The 20,202-nt window shown below is 41.6% G+C and overlaps 1 protein-coding gene across 5 annotated transcripts in view; it reads right to left on the reverse strand.

Annotated features, from left to right (window-relative positions):
- Nucleotides 1-13,195, reverse strand: part of slc38a4 (solute carrier family 38 member 4) — a 162,663-nt gene extending 149,468 nt beyond the window's left edge. The window contains exons 1-2 of one of the 5 annotated variants that reach the window (XM_073058712.1): nt 13,095-13,190; nt 9,931-10,000 (exon numbers count right to left, since the gene is read on the reverse strand). The gene's annotated coding sequence lies outside the window, so the exon portion shown is untranslated. Of the gene's footprint in view, nt 1-9,930; nt 10,001-13,094 lie in introns of all 5 variants that reach the window. The other 4 variants (XM_073058706.1, XM_073058708.1, XM_073058710.1 and 1 more) reach the window with 4 other exon arrangements.
- Nucleotides 13,196-20,202: the final 7,007 nt, after the last annotated feature.

The following is a 20,202-nucleotide window of genomic DNA, read 5'->3' on the forward strand; positions in this document are numbered from 1 at the left end:
ACACTGAGTAAAAAAAAAACTTACCCGACATCTCCTCTGTACCTACTCCCCAGCACCTTAAACCTGTGTCCTCTTATGGCAACCATTTCAGCCCTGGGGGAAAAAGCCTCTGACTATCCACACGATCAATGCCTCTCATCATCTTCTACACCTCTATCAGGTGACCTCTCATCCTCCTTCGCTCCAAGAAGAAAAGGTCGAGTTCACGCAACCTGTTTTCATAAGGCATGCTCCCCAATCTAGGCAGCATCCTTGTAAATCTCATCTGCACTATTTCTATGGAATCCACATCCTTCCTGTAGTGCAGCAACCAAAACTGAGCACAGTACTCCAAGTGGGGTCTGACCAGGGTCCTATATAGCTGCAACATTACCTCTCGGCTCCTAAATTCAATTCCATGACTAATGAGCGTCCTATGGACTCAGACCCCAAGATCCCTCTAATCCCCCAAATTGCCAAGAGCCTTACTATGAATACTATACTCTGCCATCATATTTGACCTACCAAAATTAACCACTTCACATTTATCTGGGTTGAACTCCATCTGCCACTTCTCAGCCCTGTTTTGCATCTTATCAATGTCCCACTGTAACCTCTGACAGTCCTCCACACTATCCACAACACCTCCAAACTTTGTCATCAGCAAACTTACTAACCCATCCCTCCACTTCCTCATCCAGGTCATTTATAAAAATCACAAAGAGCAAGGGTCCCAGAACAGATTCCCGAAGCACATCACTGGTCACCGACTTCCATGCAGAATATGACCAGTCTACAACCACTCTTTGCCTTTGTGGGCAAGCCTGTTCTGGATCCACAAAGCAATGTCCCTTTGGATCCCATGCCTCTTTACTTTGTCAATAAGCCTTGCATGGGGTACCTTATCAAATGCCTTGCTGAAATCCATATACACTACATCTACTACTCTTCCTTCATCAATGTGTTTAGTCACATCCTCAAAAAAATTCAATCAGGCTCGTAAGCCACGACCTGCCCTTGACAAAGCCATGCTAACTAATCCTAATCATATTATACCTCTCTAAATGTTCATAAATCCTGCCTCTCAGGATCTTCTCCATCAATTAAAGTAAGACTCACTGGTTTATAATTTCCTGGGCTATCTCTATATTTCCTTTCTTGAATAAAGGAACAACATACGCAACCCTCCAATCCTCCAGAACCTCTCCCGTCCCCATTGATGATTCAAAGATCTTTGCCGGAGGCTCAGCAATCTCCTCCCTTGCCTCCCAACGTAGCCTGGGGGTACATCTCATCTGGTCCCAGTGACTTATCCAACTAGATGCTTTCCAAAAGATCCAGCATATCCTCTTCCTTAATATCTACATGTTCAAGCTTTCCAGTCCATTGCAAGTCATCACTACTATCACTAAGATCCGTTTTCATAGTGAATACTGAAGTATTAAGTACCTCTGCTATTTCCTTTGGTTCCATACACACTTTCCCACTGTCACACTTGATAGGTCCTATTTTTTCACATCTTATCCTCTTGCTCTTCACATACTTGTAGAATGCCTTGGGGTTTTCCTTAATACTGTCCACCAAGGCCTTCTCATGGCCGGTTCTGGCTCTCCTAATTTCCTTCTTAAGCTCCTTCCTGTTAGCCTTATAATCTTCTTGGTCTCTAACATTACCTAACTCCCTGAACCTTTTGTAAGCTTTTCTTTTCTTCTTGACTATATTTATTACAGCCTTTGTACACCAGTTCCTGTACCCTACCATAACTTCCCTGGCTCATATGCAGAACTGCACACAAATATCCCCTGAACATCTGCCACATTTCTTCTGCACTTTTCCCTGAGAAAATCTGTTCCCAATTTAAGCTTCCAATTTCCTGTCTGATAGCCTCATAATTCCCCTTACTCCAATTAAATGCTTTTCTAACTTGTCTGTTCCTATCTCTCTCCAATGCTATTGTAAAGGAGATAGAACTATGATCACTATCTCCAAAATGCTCTCCCACAGAGATCTGACACCTGACCAGGTTCATTTCCCCAATAGCAAATCTAGTACAGTCTCTTCTCTTGTAGGCTTATCTACATATTATGTCAAGAAACCTTCTTGAACACACCTAACAAACTCTACCCCATCTAAACCGATTGCTCTAGGGAGATGCCAATCGATATTTGGGAAATTAAGATCTCGCATCAGGACAACTCTGTTATTATTACACCTTTCCAGGATGTGTTTCCCTATCTGCTCCTCGATATCCCTGTTACTATTGGGCATCCTATAAAAAACACCTAGAAAAGCTATGACCCCTTCCTGTTCCTAACCTCACCCACAGAGACTCTGTAGACAATCCCTCCATGACGTCCACCTTTTCTGCAGCTGTGACAGCCCTGATCAACAGTGTCACGCTCCCACCTCTTTTGCTTCCCCTCTCTGTCCTTTCTGAAATATCTAAAACCCAGCACTTGAAGTAACCATTCCTGTCTCTGTGCCATCCAAGTCTCTGTAATGGCTACCACATCCTAACTCCAAGTACTGATTCACGCTCTAAACTAATCTGCTTTGTTCACAACACTCCTTGCATTAAAATAGACACATCTCAAACCGTTCATCTGAGTGCATCCCTTCTCTATCACCCGCCTATCCTCCCTCTCTACAAGCTTTCTCTATTTGTGAGCCAACTGCCTCTTCACCAGTCTCTTCAGTTCGGTTCCCATCCCCCAACAATTCTAGTTTAAACTCACCGCAGCAGCCTTAGCAAACCTCCCCACCAGGATATTGGTCCCCTGGGATTCAAGTGCAACCCGTCCTTTTTTGTACAGGTCACACCTGCCCCAAAAGAGGTCCCAATGATCCAGAAATCTGAATCCCTGCCCCCTGCTCCAATCCCTCAGCCACACATTTATCCTCCACCTCATTCTATTCCTATACTCACTGTCCCGTAGCATAGGCAGTAATCCCGAGATTACTACCTTTGTGGTCCTGCTTCTCAACTTCCTTCCCAACTCCCTGTAGTCTTTTTTCAGGACCTCTTACCTTTTCATGCCTATGTCATTGGTACCAATATGTACCACGACCTCTGGCTGTTCTCCCTCCCACTACAGCACATCTTGGACACGATCTGAAACATCCTGGACCCTGGCACCTGGGAGGCAAACTACCATCCGAGTTTCTTTCCTGCATTCACAGAATTGCCTGTCTGACCCCTTAACTTTAGAGTCACCTATCACTACTGCCTTCCTCTTCTTTTCCGTACCCTTCTGAGCCACCAGGTCAGTCTCTGTGCCAGAGGCACGGCCACTGTTGCTTCCCCCAGGTTGGCTGTCTCCCCCCCACCCCAACAGTACTCAAACAGGAGTACTTATTGTTAAGGGGTACAGCCACAGGGGTACTCTCTAGTACCTGACTCTTACCCTTCCCTCACCTGACTGTGACCCACTTGTCTGTCTCTCTTGGCCTCAATGTGACCACCTGCCTATAACTCCTTTCTATCAGCTCCTCGCTCTCCCTGACCAGGCAAATGTCATCAAGCTGCATCTCCAGTTCCCTAACACAGTCCCTTAGGAGCTGCAGCTCAACACACCGGGTGCAGATATGTCCGTCCGGGAGGCTTCAGGACCTCCCGCATTTGACACCAATCACAGAAAACCGGCCTCACACACATACTTCCTTTCCACAATTAAAACAGGTAAACCAACCTAGCCTCGTTACCACCTAAGCCCGTTGAGCCAAAGCCCTATCACTCTGCTACCTCTCACTGCCCACTGGATATGCCGGTCTTCTTTTTAAAACTTTTCCTGCGCAGTTTTCCTTCTCTTTTACCCCAAGTAGTAAAATGCCTTCACTCTTCTTTGACATTAGTCGCCAGCCTCCTTTTAAAATTCACCTTTTCCTTACTAATGACCTTCTTGGTTTCCTTCTGAAAGTTTTTAAAAAGCTTCTCAATCCTTTATCTTCCCACTAGCTTTGGCTTCCTCTTTTGCTTTTACCTTGGCTCTGATTTCACTTGTCCTTCTTCCATTTGAAGATTTCTTCTTATTTGGAAGAAATCTGTTTTGCACTTCCCTCATTTTTCACAGAAACTCCAGCCATTGCTGCTCTGCCATTGTCATTTCCTGCTAGTGTCCCTTTCCAGTCCATTTTGGCCAGTTCACCTCTCATGCCATTGTAATTTCCTTTATTCCATTGAAATACCAACACATTAGAATTTAATTTCTTCTTCTCAAATTTCAAAGTAAACTCAATCACATTGGGATCACTGTTCCCTAACGGTTCCTTAACCTTGAGCTCTCATCTCCAGATCACTGCAATACACCCAATCCAGCACAGCCGATACCCTCATGGGCTCAACAACAAGCTGTTCTAAAAAGTCATCCCTTAGACATTCTACAAATTCTCAAGGTCTAGTACTGGCTGGTTTTCCCAATCCATGTGCCGAGGTTCAAGGAAGGTGTATATTTTCTCTGTGACAGCATGGGTTTCCTCTGACTGCTCTGGTTTCCTCCCACATTCCAAAACTTAAGTAGTGGGCATGCTACATTGGCACTGGAAGCATGGTGACACTTGTGGACTGCCCCCCAGCTGACATGAACAAAGCTTTTCACTGTATGTTTTGATGTACATATGACAAATAAAGCTAATCTCATCTTATTCAAAGACAGTAAGAGAGAACACTACCACCTGAAAATTCCTCTCCAATTTACTTCCTGACCAGCCTTTACTTGGAAATACATTGTTGTCAAAGGGACCAAATCCTGGAAGCCTATGCTGTACATCGACACCTTTACAACCGTGATGCAAGAATGTATCTATATACTGTACTTCTACACTATGGGAATGTATCTTGCGATGGAATCTTAAGTTTTAATCATTATGGACTGTGCCTTTAAGAACCATGTCTGTAAGACGCAGAGACGCAGGAAGGCTGGTGGCGGAAATTGCCACTGAACTTATAAGTACCCACAAAAGGTGGGGCTGAGGATCGATTAAGAGGAATTAGTGCGTGTAAAGGGCAACCCTGTGGAATCTACCGGTGTGTCTGACCCTTGCCTGGGTTGGTAGATTATCACTTGAAGATGGCACTCTTAAGTTGGTCATGTTCGGCTGACTGGGAAGATTGAGGACATCGAGGAGGAGGATCGACAACACCTGTTTATTCAGATTACAAGTATCTCTCTCTCGCTCTCTCATTTCAATCCTGCATCTGAACTGAACTTTTCTTACATACCATCGTAAGACTGTAACTCTTGCCACTTAAGTTTCAATAGGTTTGGGAACTTTAGTTACACCTATATATGCATAACACTGTTAACTCTTGATTTACCGGGTTTAAGTTACTATATGATATAGTTACTAATAAAGTAGTGTTTTGTTAACAGAGAAACCAGACTCCAGGTGTGTCCTACTGCTGCTGATACTTTTACAGGGTTGTGTGTACGTAACAATCTGTGTACTGGACATTACACTATGGGAACACCTTTATAACTGATGCAAGAATGTATTTGTATACTGTACATCTACACTATGGGAATGTATCTGTATAATTACATCCATGTTATGGGAACACCTTCACAACTGTGACGCAAGAACGTATCTGTATACTGTACATCCACACTATGGGAACACCATTACAATTGTGACGCAAGAATGCGGCTCAGCAATGCTTTGCATTGAAAATCATTCTCAGTCATGGAAAATATGTATCCCACAAAGAATAGCATAGATAAAGCAGATTATGTGTTATTAACAGGAAACTGGATGTCTGATTCCTATATTACAATAATTCTTCTTCTATAATTCAATAGTACTTTGGCATCTGCAGAGCATCATGTCACAGAAGGAAATTCATCTCTCAAACAGGAAAGCAATTTAAAATTTTATTTTACTATTTGTACTGAAGACTAAATCAAGAAATTGCTTTCTATACAACATATTATTTGTACAAGTATTGGTTAGAAAAAACAAACAAAATAGATATTTTTTCTGTCAACACTAGGCACTCAAATAGTTTTCAGTAATAATTCCATTAGAAGGGCCTTTTCCTTAATTCAAACCCTACACTGCACTTGTGATCAACATGTGAATTAATTATAACGTTGTGCAAAATAGCAACAGCTGAGAAGACAATTCTGCTTAAAACTTGATCATACTTTTAAACTAAGGAAGGGTCTCGCCCCAAAACATTGAGTGTACCTTCCCCCCCCCCCCCCAACCCATCCCCATTGATGCTGCCAGGTCTGCTGAGTTCCTCTAGCATTTTGTATGTGTTGCTTGGATTTCCAGCATCTGCAGATTTTCTTATGTGAGATTTGATTAAAACTAAAGGTGTTGACTTACTGAAATCTTTACTGAAGTTTGAAGATGATTATTCATGTTCCTGCTTAGAAGCTACACATGCAAATAAAGTTTGAAAGAATAACATTAGTAAATAAAAAAAAACTGCAGATGCTGGAAATGCAGAGCAACACACACTAAATGCTGGAGGAACTCAGGTCAGGAAGCATCAATGGAAAGGAATAAACTATCAATGCTTAGGGCTGAGGCCCTTCTTCAGAACCTATGATCAGCCCAAAACATCTACACTTAACTCCTTTTCATAGATAACACCATAAGAAATAGCAGCAGATTTGGACCAAATGGCCTATCAAGTCTCCTTCAACATTTCATCATTGCTGATCTAATTTTCCTTTCAGCCAGAATCTCTTGCCTCTCCCCATATTCCTTTATGCCCTGACCAACATGAATCTATCAACCTCTGCCTCATGAACCTCCTTTGAACCCTCTCTAGTTTCAGCACATCTTTTCTAAGATAAGGGGCCCAAAGCTGCTCACAATACTCCAGGTGAAGCCTCACCATGCTTTATAAAGTCTCAACGTTACAGCCTTGCTTTTATATCTAGTCCTCTTGAAATGAATGGCAACATTGCATTTGCCTTCCTCACCACAGACTCAAACTGCAAATTAAACTTCAGGGAATTCTGCACAAGGACTCCCAAGTTCCTCTGCACCCCATTTTTTTAATATTTTTTCTCCATTTAGAAAATAGTCAAACCCTTTACTTTTTCTACCATGACAGTACACTTTCTGACAAAGTATTCCATTTCTTTGCCCATTTTCCTAATCTGTCCAAGTCCTTCTGTAGCTTCTGTACATCCTCAAAACTATCTGCCCCTCCACCTATCTTCATATCATCTATAAAAACTTTGCAAGAAAGCCATCAATTCCATCATCCAAATCATTCACATACAACATAAAAAAAGCTTTCCCAACACAGACCATTTGTTACTGGCAACCAATTAAAAAAGGCTTCCTTTATTCCCCACTCTTTGCCACCTGCCAATCAACCACTGCTTTAACCATGCCAGAATCTTTCCTGTAATACCATGGGCTCGTAGCTTGTTAAGCAGCGTCATGTGTGGCATCTTGTCAAAGGCCTCTGAAAATCAAAGTACAAAATATCGACTGATTCTCCTTTGTCCATCGTGCTTGTTATTGCTTCAAAGAATTCCTTTGGGTTTATCAAGCAAGATTTTCCCTTGAGGAAACCATGCTGACTATAGCCCATTTTATCATTAAGTATCCCAACACCTCATCCTTAATAATAGACTCCAACATCTTCTCAACCATTGAGTTCAAATTAACTGGTCCATAGTTTCCTTTCTCCTACCTCTCTCCCTTCTTGAAGGAGTGACATTTGCAGTTCTCCAGTCTACCAGAACCATTCCAGAATCTAGTGATTTCCTGCCAGATCATTATGAATGCCTCCTCAATCTCTTCAGCTACCTCTTTTAAAATGCTGTCTGACCTGCTGAATGACATTAATAAAGTTTGTTCATATACTAATTAGAGCATAGGACAGTACAGCACAGGAACAAGTCCTTCAGCTCACTATTTTGGGCAAGACTAATTAAACTACAGATTTGAGTATCCCTTATCTGAAAATCCAAAATCTGAAAACCTTGCAAATCTGAAACTTTTTTTGAGCACTGATGTCACAAATGGAAAATTCAACAAGGCCTGGGAAGGTTCCCAGGCAACGTGCGGATACCTGCACATCACAGAAAGTTCTGAGAAGTGAACCAGAATCAGACAGACTTTATTGATCCTGAGGGAAATTGGGTTTTGTTACAGTCGCACCAACCAAGAATAGTGTAGAAATATAGCAATATAAAACCATAAATAATTAAATAATAATAAGTAAATTATTCCAAGTGGAAATAAGTCCTGGACCAGCCTATTGGCTCAGGGTGTCTGACACTCCAAGGGAGGAGTTGTAAAGTTTGATGGCCACAGGCAGGAATGACTTCCTGTGACGCTCAGTGTTGCATCTTGGTAAAATGAGTCTCTGGCTGAATGTACTCCTGTGCCTAACCAGTACATTATGAAGTGGATGGGAGACATTGTCCAAGATGGACAGCATCCTCTTTTCAGACACCACCGTCAGAAAGGTGGTGACCTTGTGTAATGAACAGAAGTGAATGAAAAATAGAAAGACATTGCATAATGTGAAAAATGAAAACTTTGATTGTGTATTGAAAAGGCTGAGCTAGCAGAGGAAGCTGTACTATTACAATGTTTAAAATACATTTGGACAGACACACGAATAGGGCAAGCTTAGAGGAATACGAGCCCAATGCAGGCAAATGGGACCAGTGAGGAAGGCATCTTGATTGTCATGGATGTTTTGGCCCATGCTGTATAGCCATGATATCTTGTGCTAAAACAAGGCCAGCTGGACAAAACTGAAACAATCACCATCAGGGTACCCTGCCCTCTGATTTTCATGTGTGTGGTGTGTGGGGATAATGTATATAATATTTAAATGCTTCAATCAAATGTTAATATCTTAACAAGAAATCAGAGATTCTTTGCAGCAATCAAAATATAATTACCTAAAGATGCTACACTTTCTGTTTGGTTTTATTTATTTGTAGTTTTCTTTGTCTTTGCACAGTTTCCCTTTTTCTGCACATTGTTTGTCAATCTTGTGTAGTTTATCATTAACTGTATTGTATTTGTGTTCTATTGTAAATGCCTGCAAGAAAATTAATCTTAGAATAGCGTATGGTGATATGCATGAATTTTAATAATAAATCTACATTGAACCTATGAACATAAAACAATTGCAATCAAGAGTTTATCAACAACTAGTAAATGTCATATACCCAGATGAACATGCTCTTCGGTCATATAATAGATTTATCTAAAATGAATTGAAGAAAGGTTTCCAGCGAATGGGACTTCACAAGCGACATTATGAAAACAGAATGTGGGGCAAAGATTTTAGCTGTGGGATGTTATGCTAGTTCATTCATCAAGAATGTGAAAAGCTCAATGGTATTTGATTTGTAAAAAAATGGATGTTAATGCAGTCCAGGGAAAGGTTTTAGTATAGCAGGACTTGGGGTTGAAGAACCAGCAAATTTGACAGTGACCTGAAGAGAGTAAAAGATGTAGATATTCGATTCAATTGGTAGGTGGCAAAGGCATCTGCAAGAATTTAGCAGCTTATGGGACAATGGTAAGTAATGATATGGAGCTGTGCATTGGAGATGCTTACGTTTCAGTGGTATTCCACACATGCCTATTTTGATCCTGCACTTGTGTTATTAGACCAAGTCAGCTTTGCCATACATAGAAGCCTCCAGAATAGCTGGATGAAATGGATAAAGCAGTGTAGATTAAAGAACATAGCTTCTGCTCACCAGAGGTATCATTTCCACACCATGCAAGATTAAGGGAAAAAGTCTGAGGACTGTGACCTACAAATCCAAACAAAACTTTTGATCTTTAGAGCAGTTGTCTTTCACAGACACCCAAAAGCCCTGTACTAACCACCACAGAACCTTAGAAAAGATTCTGAGAATCAGCTGGAAGGACAGACACACTGGAGGAAGCCAACATGAACAGCATTTCCACCATGATAAAGCAACACCAACTCTGGTGGGTAGGTCATGTTACCTGGATGCCTAGTTTTGTCTCCCCAAGCAGAGCTTTTATTCCCAGTTGAAGTTCTGTCTTTCCATTCCCACTGAAAGAGCAGAGAATCTGACTTAGTTCCAGTTTCAGAGGCAGTTGAATGGGTTGGTCAACATATCATCATTTATTTCAAGTCCATCATGCAAATCTCACCACTCCCAAATGATTAGGAATCAAATGCAGCATTCCCAGCTACTAAGAGCATGTTGAATTGAAGTGTTGGAGTAGCTACTTGTGGGGATAGCAAATCCAGCAACCTTCAGGAAAAGCTACAACACCATATACTGCCACTCAGTTTACTCCCCTTGATTAATGAAGCAATTACAATGTGTAATCAAGACACAGCAGCCACTCAATGCTAGAGAGCAATGGGTTTCATTATGTTAACAAGCAGTGCCAACTTGTGCACAAGTAAGAATGAGGAAAAGGGGTCACCATCAAAATTCTACAGATATGCCAAAGTATTTTGAAAATGGCAACTGAATTCCACACAATAGATCCATTTTGGATAGGAGAAAATATTAGCCTGGTAAGATCAGAAATATTACAAGCCTTGCACACATTATACCAGAGGTTCTTTAATCTCCAACTGTGCAATTAGATTTAGATGCGACTTTTCTCAGATCATGCAACAGCAACAAGACAGCACTGTTCCACTGACGTAATGAAGTGCAAGATTAGCTTCATTTGTCACATTACATTGAAACATATAGTGAAATGCATCGTTTGCATCAAGGATTTGCCAGGGAACAGTTTACAAGTGTTGTCGTGCTTCCAGCACCAGCATAGCATGCTCTCAACTTAGTAACACTAACTCATATGTCTATGTAGAAAGAAACTAGAGCACTTTGTCAAAGAGTGAATGTATAAACTCCTTCCAGATAGCGGTGGGAATTGGATCCAAATCCATAGCTTGTGCTGTGAAGTGTTACGCTAGCCACCATGCAGTCAGATTCCACTATTGGGGAAAGATGCCCAGCAGAAGTGGAAATTAGTTTTCCCCTTATATGCTTTGGTTCAAATTATAAACTACCTGAACAGAGTAAAGATTTAATATTATGAATGAGGTGTAGAAACTTCACTTGCAGCATCAATTGCTTCTCTCCGATTTCCCTGGCAGCAGGTGGGTTGTGGAGGTACATTGGGTGGGGGGGGGGGGGTGTAGTATCTGAATGAGGAGCAGAAACAAATGCTCACATTAATGGCCTCTCTGCAATCTCTTCAGTTGCAGGTAAGTTGTAGAGGTATGTTGGGTGTGGTACATAAATGAGGAGCAGAGACTACACTCACAGCCTCCTCTCTGATCACCTCTATTGGCGAGGCTCAGTGATCACAAATCTTGGGGCAAGTGGGCAAGAGCACCAACAACTTGCATTATTACCATGCATTTCAGAGAACAGAACTTCCCAAGCTTATTGCCAGACTGAAATTGCTATGATAAATTAGCAGGATAGATGGTGACAACATCTCAAGAGGGAGAAACAGTTAATATTTCAGGACCACACACACAAGATACTGGAGGAACTCAGCAGGTCAGGCAGCATCGATTGAGGGGAATAACCTATGTACTCAGAATTATTTATTTACTTTAAAAAAATACTTGCACAGTTTGTCTTTTGTATATTGGTTGCTCATCAGTCTTTGTGTGTAGTTTTTCATTGACCCAATTGTATTTCTTTGTTCTCCTATGAGCGTCTGCATACCTGTAGTATATGGTGACATACACATACTTTGATAATAAATTTACTTTGAATAGTTTGTTTCAGGTTGATACCCTACATGATGAAGGGTCTCAGCCCAAAACGTGGACTGTTTATTCCTCTCCATAGATGCTACCTGGCCTGTTGAGTCCGTCTGGCATTTGTATCAATTGCTCTGGATTTCCAGTATCTGCAGAATCTTGTGTTAATGTCAGGCGTGAGACGTGTATTTTAACCAAAGGACATGGTCCTGAAATGTTAATTGCGTTTCTTCCCCCTCCTCCACAGATTCTGAGTATTTCAAACATTTTCTGTTTTTATTTCAGATTCCCCACAACCTTTGGATTTTTTTAAAATATTAGAGCACGTGACAAAGAGGCGGGTTTCCAGGAACATCTTAAAGGGGAAAAGCGAGGCGGAGAGGTTTAGGGGGCAACTGATGGACCCTAAACCAGCTGATAGGGATTGTGCATTTACATTCCGGGATGACGGAGAATGCCGAACTCTAGAAAACAGGAAGACTTAGTGAAGGAGGATGATAAAAATATCTAGCGTTGCTTATCTGGGGAAGTGCCGACCCTGCGCGCTCTGCCTTCTACAGGAAGGGACATCCATCGAGGAGAGGAGTTCCCTATTCGCGGGACGGACGCTCGCCGCCGCCCTGTGTTGTACAGATTATCTCGAGCAGTGGAGAATGCCGCCTCGCCCCGAGGTCTGCTTGTTCGTGACATGGACAAACCTTCATTGAGGAACAAAAATAATACTGCAACCTACCATCGCATCCACATATACTAAAACGTCAAGTAATAATAACCACACCTTCAGCAGACAGCCACTACACTTTTTAAAAAAAAGACAGCCTCCATATTACAGAGCCTCTCCCTACACGACACAATGAACAGTTCTCACTTGGGCAGAATCCACCAGAGAATTGGTTTTAAAAAAAAATGCTCAATCATCATGTTTCGAACAAAGGCGATTACGGTGCGGTACCCTTTATCACAAATAAAAGAGCTTCGGCGGAGATCCCTACAAATGGAGTTTTCCCTCAGAAATAGTGAAAGAAGCTACACACACCAGGCGAGTTTCAAACGCGCAGATGCACATGGAATAGGATGTGTAGAAAGTGAATCAAAGCACTCTGCTTTTAAGCTCAACCAAATACAATATTGGCTTAACAATTCTTACTTTTCTATCGTACATAGTTGAGTTCAACTTGGCTTTAAATGTTTATACTCACACATTTGGCAATCCTTTATAAATACTTATTTACATTTTAAACCACTAATTAACATTTAGCAGCAGTGGATCCAGAAACAATACTAAACCCCTTTCCCGCTTAAAATCTACTGCTCAGTTTGAAACCATTTGAATTGCATTACAATTGGAGAATAAAGCAATAAATACTATGTTAATTAAAAGCGTTTTAGAGTAAATCAAACCCACCTTAATATTACAATGTGAATCACGTAACTAGACGAGGGCAACGAATAATTACTATTTCGGAAGGGATATCCTCAGCATTTTACAGTAGATAGTGGAAATTTCCACCATGCAAATAGTTTCATGAATGACAGACACGCCCTGTGTTTAGATATCCACCAATCAAAGCAGACCCTTCACAAAGGTCTCGCCGTATCACTGCCCACTACCAAATTCTTAAAGGAGAACAGTGTTCTGCCATTCTAGGTGTTGTTTGAAAGTGGAACTCATGGTCTTATATAAAACATCTTTACCTATTAAGTCGTCCGCTATACGCACAGGATAAAACATATCCTCAGAGATCCTACACGGGCGTCAGTGCTGGAACTGTCCCTATAACTCTTATAATTGTTTAGCAGCTCCCTGGATTAGTCTCAATCTCACAGCTCCGTAACATTTTTTTTCAAAAACAGTCGGAGAGAGAGGCACTTTGCGTTATCACATAGTTTAGGGCTGTGAAACTTGTTCTGTCACACGTAGATGGAGAGGTATTCCTGGTACCCCTCCCAACTGGGAACTCTTCAGATTTGATCTGGCATCTCCATCATTTTTTTTAATACTAATACATTTTAATTTTTTTTAAAAAGGTGAGAACTCCAACTTAACCGCTGCACTTGTTCCTCGACTTTTAAAGTCACAGAACACCACGGCACATCTAGTCCGTGCTGAACTATTAATCTGCTTAGTCCCATCGAGCTGAACCTGGACCATACTCCTCCCATTCATGTATTTAACCAAACTTCTCATAAGTGCTGAAATCGAACCCAGGTGCACCATTTCCACCCTCTGAGTGATGAATGTCCCCGTCATGTTCCTCCTAAATATTTCACCCTTCATCCTTAACATACGAGTTCTTGTCTCATCCAATCTCAGTGGAAAAAGCCTGTTTACATTTATCATATCTATACACTTCGTAACTTTGTTTACCTCTATCAAATTTCCTCTTATTCTCTCATGCTCCAGGGAACAAAGTCCTACATAACTTCGGGTCCTCAAGTCCTGATAACATCCTTGTGAATTATTTGCAGTCTTTCAGTCTTGTTGATATCTTTCTTGGTGGTAGGTGACCAAAAAGCACATGATACTCCAAATTAGGTCTCATCAACATCTTATACAGCTTCAGTGTAACATTCCAGCTCCTGGTATGGCTGAGCCAAGGAAGATCTCAGGAAAATGGCTTTCAAAGATACCCAGAGACAACAGAAGCATTAAACAGTGATACCCTTATCGACCAGCAATACAGCGGAAAGTTTAATCCTGGAAAATCATCCTAGCAATGTGCTGGATCAATATAAATGTGTTGTGGCACTAAAGAAGACCATTTGGCCCATTAAGCCCTGCTATGCAGTTTCTTTAATCTGATGGTCCCATTAAAGGCAATGGAAGTAAATTCAACTGAAGGCCAACCTTCTCACATACTAAATGATTCCCCTTAGTGACTAAAGGTGCATTTCTCTTCCTGTTAGCTTGGAAAGAATGATTTGGGAAAATATTTTTTTTTTTAAAAACAGGCATGATTCTCCATACTCCTGGAACCATTAGATTACATCTGATTTCACTTAGTGGCTGCTGCTCATTAGATCCATTAAAATAAAATGGAAGTCACTGAGAGTCTTCATAAAAATCACAGACATTAACTGTACAACAGAAAGCCAGTTGTCTCATTAGGTCAAGTTATAATTTACTTTGTTCCACTTCCCACATCTGGGTAACTAGTTCTGAGATTACCTTTTAAAAATTTTGACATCCAGCAGTTGCTTTTAAAAGTCAAAGTGAGTCAAAATGAAGACCCATAGAAATGAGTTAAAAGTAAATGATTTTTTAATGAATTCATTTAATTTGTTTGATAAATTAGACACAAAATGAGTAAGTTTGACAAACAAAGAGCATGGAATGGTGAAGGAGCAGTTGATGAGAAGTAGGAACTGGATGAATGTATGCAAGTATAACTATTTGCTTGCATTGAAATAAAGCAGACTATTCTAACAAAGATTCTTCAACATTGAAGATTCTGAAACACTTTCTCTTCACACAGCCTAACTGGCTGAGTAGTTCCAGCATTTTCTGCTGTTTTAATGCGATCTTCTCTGCAAGATCTTAATTTTCAAAGTTGGGTACTTTCATGTTGGGCAGGGGATTGACTCTGTTTCGTCAGACTGAACTGAGTGTGGGCAATGAGAGACTCCAGATAGAGACAGAAACAAGAGTTTATTCATAGGAATTTCAACAGAATATCAGCAGCTTGACCGAGAGACACCACAAGATGACTGATTCTCGAAACACAAGCACCCAACCTTGAGCACTAATCGGGAGTCCCTTTTAAATAATCAGTGTGCCAGTAAGCTTGACAAAATTTGTTTGATCACCAGTCTTCTAGCTTCTTTCCCATCTGCCAGCAAAGCACACACAAAATGCTGCAGGGACTTAGCAGACCAGGCAGCATCTATGGAAAACAGTAAAGCGGTCGACGTTTCAGTCAGAGACCCTTCATCAGGACTGGAGAAAAAAGAAGAGAAGTCAGATTAAGAAGGTGGGAGGAGGGGAGGAAGAAATACAAGGTAGTAGGTGATAGTTGAAGCCAGGAGAGGGGGAGGAGTGAAGAAAAGAGCTGGGAAGTTGATTGGTGAAAGGCTGTATAAAGGGGAATCTGATAAGAGAAGACAGAAGATGATGGAAGAAAGGGAAGGGGAAGGAGCACCAGAGTGAGGTGATGGGCAGGTAAGGTGATAAGGTGAAAGAGGGAAATGGGAATGGGAATGGTGAAAGAGAAGGGGGACCCATTACCAGAAGTTCGAGAAATCGAGTCATAGCATCAGGTTGGCAGGCCCTACAGCTCCTCCCTCACTACCATTCAGGACCCTGAACAGTCCTTCCAGGTGAGGCAACATTTCACTTGTGAGCTTGTTGGGGTCATTTACTGTACCTAGTGCTCCTGATATGGCTATATATCGATGACACCCAACATGGATTGGGAGACCGCCTCACTGAGTACCTCTGCTCTGTCTGCCAGAGAAAGCAGGATCTCCCATCTATTTTAATTCTACTTCCCATCTCTATTCCAACATGGAATAAGGTAGGTGGTGTTGTGGATAATGAAGTAAGTTTTCAAAGCTTGCAGAGAGATTTAGGCCAGTTAGAAGAGTGGGCTGAACGATGGCAGATGGAGTTTAATGCTGATAAGCATGAGGTGCTACATTTTAGTAGGAATAATCCAAATAGGACATACATGGTAAATGGTAGGGCATTGAAGCATGCAGTAGAACAGAGTGATCTACGAATAATGGTGCATAGTTCGCTGAAGGTGGAATCTAATGTGGATAGGGTGGTGAAGAAAGCTTTTGGTATGCTGGCCTTTATAAATTAGAGCATTGCGTATAGGAGTTGGGATGTAATGTTAAAATTGTACAAGGCATTGGTAATGCCAAATTTGGAGTGTTGTGTACAGTTCTGGTCACTGAATTATAGGAAAGATGTCAACAAAATAGAGAGAGTACAGAGAAGATTTACTAGAATGCTACCTGGGTTTCAGCACCTAAGTTACAGGGAAAGGTTGAACAAGTTAGGTCTTTATTCTTTAGAGCGTAGAAGGTTGAGGGGGGACTTGATAGAGGTATTTAAAATAATGAGGGGGATAGAGCGCGTTGACGTGGATAGGCTTTTTCCATTGAGAGTAGGGGAGATTCAAACAAGAGGACATGATTTGAGAGTTAGGGGGCAAAAGTTTAAGGGTAACACAAGGCGGAATTTCTTTACTCAGAGAGTGGTAGCTGTGTGGAATGATCTTCCAGTAGAAGTGGTAGAGGCAGGTTCGGTATTGTCATTTAACGTAAAATTGGATGAGTATATGGATAGGAAAGGAATGGAGGGTTATGGGCTGAGTGCGGGCCAGTAGGACTAGATGAGTGTAAGCGTCGGCACGGACTAGAAAGGCGGAGATGGCCTGTTTCCATGCTGTAATTGTTATACGGTTATATGTTATATGTCACTCCATGGCCTCCTCTACTGTTGAGATGAGGCCACACTCAGGGTGAAGGAGCAGCTCCTTATGTTCAATCTGGGTAGCCTTCAACCTGATGGCATGAACATCGATTTCTTGAACTTCCAGTATTGGCCACACCCCCTCCCACCTTTACCATTCCCCGTCCCCTTTTCCCTCTCTCACCTTATCTCCTTACCTGCCTATCACCTCCCTCTGGTGCTCCTCCCCATTCCCTTTCTTCCATGGCCTTCTATCAGATTCCTCCTTCTCCAGCTCTTTATCTCTTTCACCAATCAACTTCCCAGCTCTTAACTTCACCCCTCCCCCTCCCAGTTTCACCTATCACCTACTACCTTGTATTTCTTCCTCCCCTCCTCCCACCTTCTTACTCTAGCTTCTCATCTTTCATCTCCAGTCCTGATGAAGTGTCTCAGACTGAAACATCAAGTGTTTAATCTTCTCCATCGATGCTGCCTGGCCTGTTGAGTTCCTACAGCATTTTGCATTGCTTGGATTACCAGCACTTGCAGATTTTCTCTTGTTTGTCAGCAAAGCATATCAGGATCTTGAATGCATATTTCAGATAAATCACTGAGTTGCATAAATTTAATTTAGACCATAAGACCATAGGAGCAGAACTCAGGCATTGGGGTCCATCAAGTCTGCTCTGCAATTTTACAATGGCTGATTTATTACCCTTCTCAACCCCATTCTCCTGCTTACTCCCCATAACCTTTGATCCTGATTAATCAATTTCCTAATATACTGCCCGATGAGAATATGTGTTGTAAATGTGCATTTAGACTGGTCATCAACCTGAAGAGTTGACACTTTTTCTAATTCCACAGGATGTGCAGATGAAAGGGGCTACTTTCAATGGAGGTGTGCAGGGCAAGTTTTTCTTTCACCCAGAGAGTGGTGGGTGCCTGGTATGTGCTGCCAGGTGTGGTGGTGGAGGCAAGTATGACAGAGATGTTCCTGAGCTTCTTAGGTAGGCACATGAATATGCAGAGAATTAAGGGATATGGACACTGTGCAGGTAGGAAGGAATTAGTTTAGTTAGGCATTTAGCTACTAGTTTAATTAATTGGGTATAATATCTTGGGGTCAAAGGGCCTGTTCCTGTGCCATACAGTTCTATGTTCTCTTCTCTTCCCCCTCTACAAATACTGCCTGAACTTCAAAATTTGTTAGGAGTCCCGTTTCTTCCAGGATTTTCAGCATTCTCTTATCTCAATAGGTACATTTTGTTCATTTCTGGTTGCCTCATTTCTGGAGGATGTGGAAACTTTAAAGAGAAGGTTTACCAGGATGCTGCCTGGATTAGAGAGCATGTGTTGTGAGGATAGGTTGAGTAAGCTAGGGTTTTTCTCTTTGGAGCTAAAGAGGATGAGAGGTGACTTGATACAGGTGTACAAGATGATAAGAGGCATGGATAGAATGGATAACCAGAGAATATTTCCCAAGGCAGAAATGGCTAATACAAGGGACCATAATTTTAAAGTGATTGGAGGAAAGTACAGAGGGTTAACAGAAGTAAGTATTTTTACATAGAGCATGGGATAGCAGTAGAGGCACCAAACAATGTGGGCTAAAGGGTGTGTACTGTACATTGTAGGTGTAGTAATCATAGATAAAAAGGAAGATACACTATATAGTTAGAACATAGAACAGTTACAGAATTGTACAGGCTTTTCAGCCCATGATGTTGTGCCAATTTTTAACCAGTCCTAATCTCAATCTAACACTTCCCTCCCACATAGTCCTCCATTGTTCTTTCATCCACATACCTAATTAGATTTTTTTAAATGCCCGTAATGTATCTGCCACCAATCCATCCCTGGCAGCACACTCTACACAACCATTACATTCCATATAAAAAAAACTTACCTCTGACAATCTCCCCTATACTTTCCTCCAATCACTTTAAAATGATACCACCTCATATTAGCCATTTTTGTTCTGAGAAAAAGTTTCCAGCTATCCACTCAATCTATACCTCTTATCATCTTGAACACCTCTATCAAATCAGTTTTCATTCTCCTTCAGTCCAGAGAGAAAAGCCCCAGCTTGCTCAACCTTTCCTCATTAGACATGCTCTCCAATCCAGGTAGCATCCTGATAAATCTCCCTTGCACCTTCTCTAAAGCTTCCACATCCTTCCTGTACTGAGATGGCCAAAAATGGACAGCATACTCCAAGTGTTAGCTTAGCCATCATTCCAAAAGCAGTAATTCTTGTGCCAAGAAGAAGATATGGGAAGCAACAATAATACTCTAGCTCCTACCCAAAGAAAAAAAATGACCTCTCATCAGCATGTATTAACCAACTTGCTTTCAGTAAAAGAATATCCTGGATTAGTTTGAATGGAAATCTTGTAAAGACATCTATAGATATTTCTACATCTCATACCTCCTTGGAGCATGAGAAAGCCTTGGCATGTAGGATTAAAGAGAACCCCAAGGCATTCTATGCATATGTGAAGAATAGGAGGATGACGAGAACGAAGGTGTGCCTGGAAGCAGAGGAGGTTGGGGAGGTCCTAAATGAATGCTTTGCTTCAGTATTCACAAATGAAAAGGATCTTGATCAGGATGAGGTCCAAGTAGAGTGGGCCTGTGTGCTGGACAATGTGGAGATTAAGGAAGAGGAAGTGCTGGATCTTCTTAAAAACATTAAGATTGATAAATCCCCAAGGCCGGACATGATACACCCCAGGTTGTGGAAATTGAGAGAAGAGATCGCAGGAGCATTAGCTATGATCTTTGAATCCTCTTTGGCTGCAGGGGAAGTGCCGGAGGACTGGAGAATGTCAAATGTAGTTCCCTTGTTTAAAAAAAGTTAATAGGGAGAAACCTGGGAACTATAGACCAGTGAGTCTTACGTCGGTGGTATGCGAACTACTGGAAAGGATTCTTAAGAATAGGATCTAAGAGCATTTGGAGAAGTACAGTCTACTCATGGATAGTCAACATGGCTTTGTGAAGGGAAGATCATGCCTCACGAGCCTGATTGAGTTTTTTGAAGATGTAACAAAAGAAATTGATGAGGGTAGGGCAGTGGATGTGGTCTACATGGACTTTAGCAAAGCAT

This window comes from Hemitrygon akajei, chromosome 10 (assembly GCF_048418815.1).
Source record: "Hemitrygon akajei chromosome 10, sHemAka1.3, whole genome shotgun sequence".
Lineage (NCBI taxonomy): Eukaryota > Metazoa > Chordata > Chondrichthyes > Myliobatiformes > Dasyatidae > Hemitrygon > Hemitrygon akajei.